General features: G+C 38.4%; 1 non-coding gene across 1 annotated transcript; it reads left to right on the forward strand.

Annotated features, from left to right (window-relative positions):
* The first annotated feature begins 8,828 nt into the window (after window positions 1-8,828).
* On the forward strand, window positions 8,829-8,901 carry Trnad-auc (transfer RNA aspartic acid (anticodon AUC)). Its single transcript has one exon. It is a non-coding gene; the product is annotated as a tRNA-Asp (tRNA).
* Window positions 8,902-9,971: the final 1,070 nt, after the last annotated feature.

The following is a 9,971-nucleotide window of genomic DNA, read 5'->3' on the forward strand; positions in this document are numbered from 1 at the left end:
CCCGGAGTTAACGGAGTTCAATAAAAACACGGTGTATATGGTGTATTACTCGTAAAATATTTGAATCAGACTGAAATTTTGATTTCATTTTTGTTTTAATTTTTTTTCTTTTTTTCATTATTTTTTTATATTAATAATTAAGTATTCTACCTTATACAGCCTTGACATTGTTAATCCATTTTCAATTTGTTCAACTGCGTCCCTAGACATCGCGTCGCGTCGTGTACTCAGACGTCGTTTTGTATATTTTTATTGTATGTAAATTACTAGCGATCCACCCGGCTTCGCGCGGGTTTCACAAAACCTTCATAAATTACACCTAAACCTTCCTCAAAAATTACTCTGTTGATAGCCGAAAACCACTTGAAAATCCGTTCAGTAGTTTTAGAGTTTATCGCAAACATACATACAAACCGACAGACGCGGCGGGAGACTTTGTTTTATAAGTTGTAATGATTATCTACACGTATGAATGAACGTATTACTTGTATCTTGTAGCATCCTTAGATAACTGTGTTCTATCTAAATATATTATTTGAATCTTTGAATCTATCTTAACAAAAATATATAATTATGTATATGTGTATTTGGAAAAGTACATACATACATATAATCACGCCTATTTCCCGAAGGGGTAGGCAGAGACCACGGATTTCCACTTGCTACGATCCTGACATACCTCTTTCGCTTCCTTCACTTTCATGACATTCCTCATACACGCTCGTCGGTTTAGGGTGCTCTTGACCTGGCCTTTCTTCAGGATTTCCCCGATTTGATCAGAGAAAGTCCGCCGAGGTCTACCCCTTCCAGCTCCCTCTTCTACTTCTCCCTTATACACTCTCTTTGTTAACCTTCTTTCACTCATTCTTTCCACGAAAAGATTCTTTTGGAAATGTATAATAATAATATTCTTAGTATAAGAGGGTGGCAAGTACTTTTGTACTTTTGGCGTGTTAATCTTTCCGCTACTATCGATGCTAACTGTATACTGAACATTGCTTTACCTAATTTAATGTAAGCTTGAGCAATCAAATACATATGAAACAAAACTAAAACTGACAATCAACAATAACGATATAATCGAATCAAACAGATAACGATCAAAGGAAATTAGAACAATACTCGATATGTTGATCGATCTGTCTTCAAACCCGAATCGATTGTACAATCGATTATGTCGATCATCAATATTAGAAATTACTTATGTTAAGAACTAGATACGTTCCAATGTGAACCTTAAACGAAACGTCGTTGACATGAATAAGTAACCTATTTTAAACCTTATAACTACGTGATAAAGTGCACATGTACTGTGTAATATTGGACACTACAATGTATATTGGTATATGTAGAATTAGGTCTAAAATAGTTTGTATCTAGAATCGATCTGTTAGACGTGTGCACACGATTGAATGGTGATAGCTGTTCCGGTTGGATGGTTTGTGATGAAAGAGTTTGAAAGATGATTCAAGAATGATAGAATTTCGAAGCAAGTTTTTCAATATGCGAAATTACGCAACTGACATAGCCATGACATAGCCTTTGGACAAATCTCAAAAATGTTCTTTTACTATGACCTTAAGGTGTTTAAGGTAAATAAATTGAATACATACATACATGCATGCAACCTATTTCCCGTAGGGGTAGGCAGAGACCACGGATTTCCACTTGCTACGATCCTGACATACCTCTTTCGCTTCCTTCACTTTCATTGTTGAGATGGTTTGGACACGTGGAAAGAATGAGTGAAAGAAGGTTGACAAAGAGAGTGTATAAGGGAGAAGTAGAAGAGTGAGCTGGAAGGAGTATACCTCGGCGGACTTTCTCTGATCAAATCGGGGAAATCCTGAAGAAAGGCCAGGTCAAGAGCACCCTAAACCGACGAGCGTGTATAAATTGAATACCAAAATAATAAAATTTATATAATCTTACGTTAAAATTGCTACTGAGTCATGATCAAATTAGCATGGGAGGTTTTTAAATAATCTTTGAATCGGTCCATAATTGGCCCAGAAAACCCTTTGAATCGAAAACATCTTTTTAAGAACGTTAATTAAAATGAACATCGATGACGATTATCAACGTAGGCGTCACAGGAAACTGATGATTTAGAGAATAATCCGAAGTTAAATACTATTGATGTAAATTGAATTTCATTTTGACATCATGTTTGTGTGCTATTTAGCAATTCTTCATTTTTTTGAATTGAATTGAATTAGAAAACGGCTGAAGTTACAACAAAAGTTCCATAAATAAGTAATAATTAATAATAAATAATAAATATTATAGGGAATTCTTACGCAAATTGACTAAGTCCAACGGTAAGCTCAAGAAGGCTTGTGTTGTGGGTACTCCGACAACGATATATACTCGTATAATAGAAAATACTTAAATACATAGAAAACATCCATGACCCAGGGACAAATATCTGTGCTCATCACACAAAAATAAATGCCGCTACCAGTGTTCAAACCCAGGACCATCGGCTTCATAGGCAGGGTCACCACCCACTAGGCCAGACCGTTCGTCAAATAACAAAATATATAAAACAAGAACACTACCTACTTTTGGCGACGTCGCCTTATAGGGATGAGCCGTGTGATGAAACTGGGTGCCATCGCCATCGGCATGCGTACGCATACATAAGTGTCGCACTTCAATGAACAAATACCGCTGATAAAGACACAAATAATGAATTAGGGTACTTGAGGCGGTGGTTCTTCGGCTCAGAGGGCCCTGAGGGCCTACCGCAAACATATGCAAACTATGTCTATGGTACTAGCGAACAGACGAGAAATTTGAACTCATTCAAATTATAACAGTATGAAATCTTGAAAGTATTCATTTATTTTATTTAAAACTTTATTGCACAAAAGAAAAACTTAATGTACAAAAGGCGAACTTAATGCCATGAGGCATTCTCTACCAGTCAACCTTATGGCAAAGCAGAAAAGATTGTATGCGGTGCGTTTAAAACTAATAAAAAAGTAGGCAAGTTTAAGAACCGAGTCACATCTATCGGCATCGAATCGCATTTAGCTGGATGATTTTGGACACACTATACGCATCGCAAGTTAAAGTATGCTGTTACATGTTTTCAGCTGCTAAAATGCGCTATCGCATGGTTTTATCTGCTAGAGTATGCTATCGCATGCTTTTAACTGCAAAAGTATGCTATCGCATGCTTTTAACTGCAAAAGTATGCTATCGCATGCTTTTAACTGCAAAAGTATACTATCGCATGCTTTTATCTGCTAAAGTATGCCATCGCATGCTCTTAGCTGCTAAAGGATGCCAACACAACACAAGCTTTATTACGCTTATACGTTACACCGCAGTTGAAGTTGAAAACCGTTATAGATAGGTCAATTATAAACGTTATTATCCTAGCGTGTATTCCAGAAGCAATTAAAAGGGAAAAACGCAAAAGACAAAGGACGTGGATTAATCCACTACGGAAAACTAGGGTTACCAATGGAAGTTTTGTAACACTTGTGGCAGATTTAAAGAAATATCCTGCCCCTTTGGCAGCTGCTTTGGCTTTGGCTTTGCCTTTGCAAAGGATATTTTTGCACCAGCAAATAACCGGGATGCCTGCGAATGAGAAAGCAGAAATATTTTTGCTTTCTCATTCGCAAGCATCCCGGCTCACGCTTAAGCAGCCGTTATCGATCGTAAGCGTCATGCCTCACGCGTAATCAACTACCTATTCTTATTCGCAAGCATCTAGTATCACGTCTTAATCTTAAGCAGCCGTTCTCATGCTTTATCATGAGTGAACATTATTCAGTATGTTAAATGGATAGCCACACTTATACGCACTTAATGCTGAAGCTGAATCGCTGCGGAAGGATGACGGGGTGCGGACGCATCTTCATACAACATTGCGTTTTTGTATTACAAAATGCGATTCTATGCTGATAGATGTGACTTCACCCTAAATACTGCGCCCGCCACTTTTTTAAGATAAGATAAGATAATAAGATAATAATAAGATAAGATAAGATAAAGCCGGAGCCCCACTGCTGCGCACGGACAAGCTACTCACGTGAGTAAAAATACGTTTCGGATTAAAATGTAAGTAGATAGCTTCCACAGCAGTGCACTAGTACGCTACGCATGAAATGACGTCAATGATACACGCGTGGCCTGTTCTGAAGTGCTCCCCACGAAGCCCCACCGCGACCCACGCTGCAGACGAACGAGCTCTACAGTCTACATTTCAACAGAACGTTCCTGATAACAGCTGAAACGAGATAGAGTGGGTTGCAGTGGAAAGGTGTCCCCAACTGCGTTGCACCTCTTCCCCCGTGCAGCCGAGTGCGTGTGCGTGGCCCATTTCGTGCGTAACGTGGGCCGCGTGTACCGCAGTGGGGAATGTGGTTTCACGCAGCTGACCAATGCACCCACGTGGGAGGCGTATTTAACGTGTAGTTACGTGCATAGGTTGCTGTGGAAATGTTGACACACGCAGCTATCTCAATCTCTGGGCCCATTCGTCGGACCACTCGGACCCACGTGTGTGTGTGTAGCGGGGGAAATTTTGATACCAGAAAAAAAGTTATACCTCATTGGATCAATCTTTGGTACGTTTAGTGAGTAATCAAGTTGAATGTAAAAGAATATTAATAATCTAGTCTTGATAATCCCAAATTGACCAAATTGGGGAATATTGTCGGAACTTGCGGTTTTGTATGAGGAAACCGGTCCGAAGTGACTAATAGTAGCGGCTGACATGATCATTTAGCTTAGCGCCATTCGTAGTTGTAGCACGTGTTTGACTAATGATTAACGATTAATTCAATGGTACAGTCTTAGACAAAAGAGTTTTTATTTCATATACATATACATTACATATACAATATATACATTACGATATTTCTTGTTTATTTTGTCCTCATTTATTATTTTATTTGTCGTTAGTAAATTGTGCAAAGAAATCGCACTTGGTTGCGTTGCGCTCATTGCTTTACCAGATTTTTCAAATATTATATGACAGGTACATTTTTAGGTAGTCAGTGGACTCACAGGAGCGGTGCGTCAGTAGACTGTCCGTCTTTTTCTAACTGTATTTATTAGAGAGGGACGGATGGTATATCTCGCAAAATACTGTCACAGCGCTCCTGTGGCTAGGTACAATTTTTGTAATTAAGAATTATTTTTATGGATACTAAAACGGAAAGATGCTTAGGTAATGAGTAGTAGTTAAGTAGTGAGTTTGTTTGGGAATAGAAATTCCAAATCAAACAAATATTATAAATTGCAAATTAAAAAACTCTGACAATTATAACTCACAAAAATAACAATAGTTTTTAGCTTTTATAAGGACTATTATCAGTGATCGGAACTATGGGAGTAAAACTTTAACAAAACTTGTTAAGCGGACATAAAATACTGCATACAGCCCTAAAAATATTCATGTCCATAGGGATAGGAATAGTATAGTACTTACAGCCATAAAAATATTTACATTCATAGATATTCGAATATGTTTAAGGCTATAAGCACTCTTTTTACGTCCGCTTGATAAGTTTTGTTAAAGTTTTACTCCCATAGTTCCGATCACTGACTATTATGGTATGTATATCCATAATTAAGAAGAACCTACTCGGTAAAAAAGTACAGAGATAAGGGACTTCTGTTCGCTTCCATAGAAAATTAGTTTCATTGTTGTACTCTAAATGCCAATGTCAGGTAAACAAAACTGACCAAATTTGACAACAGCACAATGATGGCAATAATCTTGATAGACAAGAATGGTCAACGATGATTGTTGATAAGTGACTGACAATAATAGGTACTTATTGTAGTGGCCGACGATATGGGCGGCCATTGTGAGGAGTTCAGTGAAAAAGGTGCGAATGTTTGTAGAACTAGTTGCCACTTCGTTACAGTTCGTTCGGACAAATAATGTGCGACAAGTAAAGTCAAAAGATAGTGAAAAACACCATTAGCTGTCCTGCTCATAAAGCTTCATTAAGGCTCTGTTCGACGGGCGAGTAAACCGCGGTTTTGCGGCTCGTCGGTAAAGCTCGGTGGTGTATCATTGCAATGCCGCGGTTTTATATACCGACGATCTTGGCTAGTGGCTCGTCAAGTATGTTTAATTTTTGACTCGGCTCGCCGTGTAATACCGCGTGACGATCTTGGCCGGCGAGCCGAGCCGGCAGTTTTGCCGCGATACTGATCTTGACCGTTAAGGACTATCGGCTCGTCGCACCGCCGTCGACCGCGGTATTGCAATGATACACCGGCGAGCTTTACCGACGAGCCGCTAAACCGCGGATTTTACTCGCCCGCGGTCAGGGCCTACGAGTTGCGAGTAAAACTGCCGCTGTAAAACCGCGATATAACGGCTCGTACTTATGTCGATCATCCGCTATCGTCCTCATGCTTTCAAATAAAGTATACATTTGTGTATATATAACGCTGGAGTGTGTGGTTTGACATTTTTAGCTTTAAAAAAACGCACACCTTAATATTGCCATTATTAATTTAATTTGACATAAGCGTTACAAATTCCAGTATCAAACTGTCGAAATAATTACGTCAATAATTATTAAAGGCCCTTTTTTGTGATGTTCATCATGATCTGCCATCACTTGTCTTGCACGCGCCACGAAGCATCAATCATGTCATCACGCGAGGACCCGAGTAATAGTATTCGCTAAATCAATTAATAATTGCGTGATTTTATTAAGCTTAAGTGTTTTAACGCAATTTAAGCGGTTGCTTAAGTTTGGTACATCGATATGAGGGACCGACTGAGCTAATAATTTTGCGGAATGCGACTTCTCAAAAATGTCTTATACCTAATGTTTGTTTTTGTCGTCTGAGTTAAAAACCAAATAAGTATCTATATTTTGATTTCAAAAGTTATATTAAAATTATAGTGTGATGTTCTGGTCATAGAAGATGCAATTTTTGACTCCTAAATAGCGTGATAATTTATAGAAAAAAGAAAATACATTTGTATAACTCCATAAAAAAATGCATAAAGGAAAATAACACCATCATGCAGACGCTTAAATAGGATCCACACTTAATCCGTGGTGCTGTAATATCAAACTATTGTATTGTTTTTTTACAACCAAACATTATTTAAACAACATGTATTTTTTGGGCTATTCCCTACTTTAAAAAGTTATATAGTTTTAGTCTGGCTACCGAAATATTACACAATTTTTTGGCATCAAATTAAAAAAATCTTGGGCTGGTCAGTTTATCTAGTAGGAATTATAGTTTTGATACTAGAACATATATTTGATATTCTGTGCACAAGGGTACCTAAGGAAATCAGTTAAATATACGTTGACGTGCACTCAAAGTCAGCTCACATAATGTCTACCACTATGTAAAATACAAAGACATATATAGATATGTTTCGCCAAGATTTTTTATATATTTTATATTGTTAAATCAAATTACTACTGACCAGTCACTTCACTCTACAGATTTCTTCAATATATTGGTTTTGAGTAACTCGTTACGTTCCAATGTTTGGATGACATAAATTAACAACAGCCTTTAGGTTTTTTATTAAATCATAGACAATTGGTGATAGATACATACAACAAGGAAAAATTTGTCAACAATATTTGGCTAGCCAGACTCTATACATAGGGGTTTTTTTATTACTACGCTTCTTAGAGGACAAATGTAGTCGTTTGAAAGAAGATTGACACATTCGGCAAAATACCCCTTACTTACAGACTACAATTATAAGAAAGGTTCCCTTTATTTCATTGAATGCAGTGTAACCAAAGATGGAGATGTCGCTTTAGGCATTGTCTGACCGAGTGCGCCTACGCAGCGCCTTGTCTAGTTACATGTACACTATGTACAGTCACCAACAGTGGTAGCTTCACATATCTTCATCCTTAAGTCATTATGGGGCAACCTAGAAATCGCAACAAACATGGCTATTCCACTCAAAATACCGAAATATGATTCACCTAAATCTATAAAACAGCTGATTTAAGTTTATCAAAAAGACTAGCGATAGCGTACAGCAAATTAAACAGCATGTTTTTTTTTATACTACGTCGATGGCAAACAAGCATACGGCCAGCCTGATGGTAAGCAGTCTCCGTAGCCTATGTACGCCTGCAACTCCAGAGGAGTTACATGCGCGTTGCCGACCCTAAACCCCCCCCCCCCTCGTTGAGCTACCGTATAATTATCATACATAGATACATACATACATATACATATAATCATGCCTATTTCCTGGAGGGGTAGGCAGAGACGACGGATTTCCACTTGCTACGATTCTGATATAGGTAACTCTTTCGCTTCCCTCACTTTCATAACATTCCTCTGACACGCTCGTCGGTTTAGGGTGCTCTTGACCTGGCCTTTCTTCAGGATTTCCCCGGTTTGATCAGAGAAAGTCCACCGAGGTCTACCCTTTTTGTCATATTGTAAAAAAATTACATGTAAAAGTGCCCCTTTGGCCTATTCGCTGAATAAATGTTTTTTTTTTTTTTTATAAATATTATAGGACATTATTACACAAATTGACTAAGTCCCACAGTAAGCTCAATAAGGCTTGTGTTGAGGGTACTTAGACAACGATATATATAATATATAAATATTTATAAATACTAAAATACCTACATAGAAAACACCCATGACTCAGGAACAAATATCCATGCTCATCACACGAATAAATGCCCTTGCCAGGATTTGAACCCGGGACCATCAGCTTCGTAGGCAGGGTCACTATCCACTAGGCCAAACCGGTCGGCAAAAAAAAGTAAGTATAAATTTAACAGTGGAAAAATTACTGTCTTGCGTGAGACTTGAATTTGCTGCCTATGGGTGAGGTCTTGGTGGCTCAGGTGGCAGAGCGCTGGAGTATCGATCCAGAGGCCGTGAGTTCAAATCTCACCCAAGACAGTAATTTTTCCAGCTACCTCTTCTATAATTATCATTGTAAGAATAACGTTCGTATGCGCTGTCGCTGACTGTACGAATGTCTTGTTAATATAGTAATAGGTATTATGATGGACAGAAGCTGTTTATATTGTAATTGCACTAATAAAATCGGGATCTTGGCCTACTTTATCTTTATTTATAAAACATTTTTTTATTTAATGGAGGATAGGTAGGCGTTTGACCACGATCACACCTGATGGTAAGTGATGATGCGGTCTACGGTGGAGCACGCTTACCTATGATATACCTATTTACTCTAGCTTTGAAGAACATGCGTACACTTTTTTGTTTATTTTTTTAATGATACTTATATTAGTAGGTACCTACCACCCATGTTGACTATTAACTGGCCATAAGTGGGTTTGACGCAATGTTTGCCTAATCTTAAAGACTAATATGGAATATCAAGAAGTATAAAAGTAATGTGGGACGTGTTTATTTGCTAATATATATTAACTATGTATAATATCGGTTTATGTATTTGGTTTTAGGATTCCGAATTGAAAAAATACACTGTATGATCACTGGTGTGTCTGCTTGCCTGGCTTCCCAACATATTACGTTGAAACGTGTGACCAAAACACATGTAAGTTGGTGACCTAATAAAAGACATAGATATAATGGATATTTTGGACCCGGGTACGTCCTTAAACTACGTCCAAAAGAGAGGTATGGGCATTGTGAATGTCATCTCGCTTTGTGTGGTAGGGCACAGCTAGTGGATGTCCTTCCAGATCTAGAGCAGAGCCCAACTGGGGAAATACCTCCACCTTACAGAAAACAGCAGCCAATTAACACTAGACCCTACTCATAGTGTCGTGTTCCTGCCGGTGAGTAAGGTTGCCAGAGCTCGACGAGGGGGGGGGGGGGGGGTTTAGGGTCGGCAACGCGCATGTAACTCCTCTGGAGTTGCAGGCGTACATAGGCTACGGAGACTGCTTACCATCAGGCGGGCCGTATGCTTGGTTGCCACCGACGTAGTATAAAAAAAAATTGATAAAAGAGTTGATATATATTGATATATAGATTGT

This window comes from Cydia pomonella, chromosome 11 (assembly GCF_033807575.1).
Source record: "Cydia pomonella isolate Wapato2018A chromosome 11, ilCydPomo1, whole genome shotgun sequence".
Classification (NCBI taxonomy): Eukaryota; Metazoa; Arthropoda; class Insecta; order Lepidoptera; family Tortricidae; genus Cydia; species Cydia pomonella.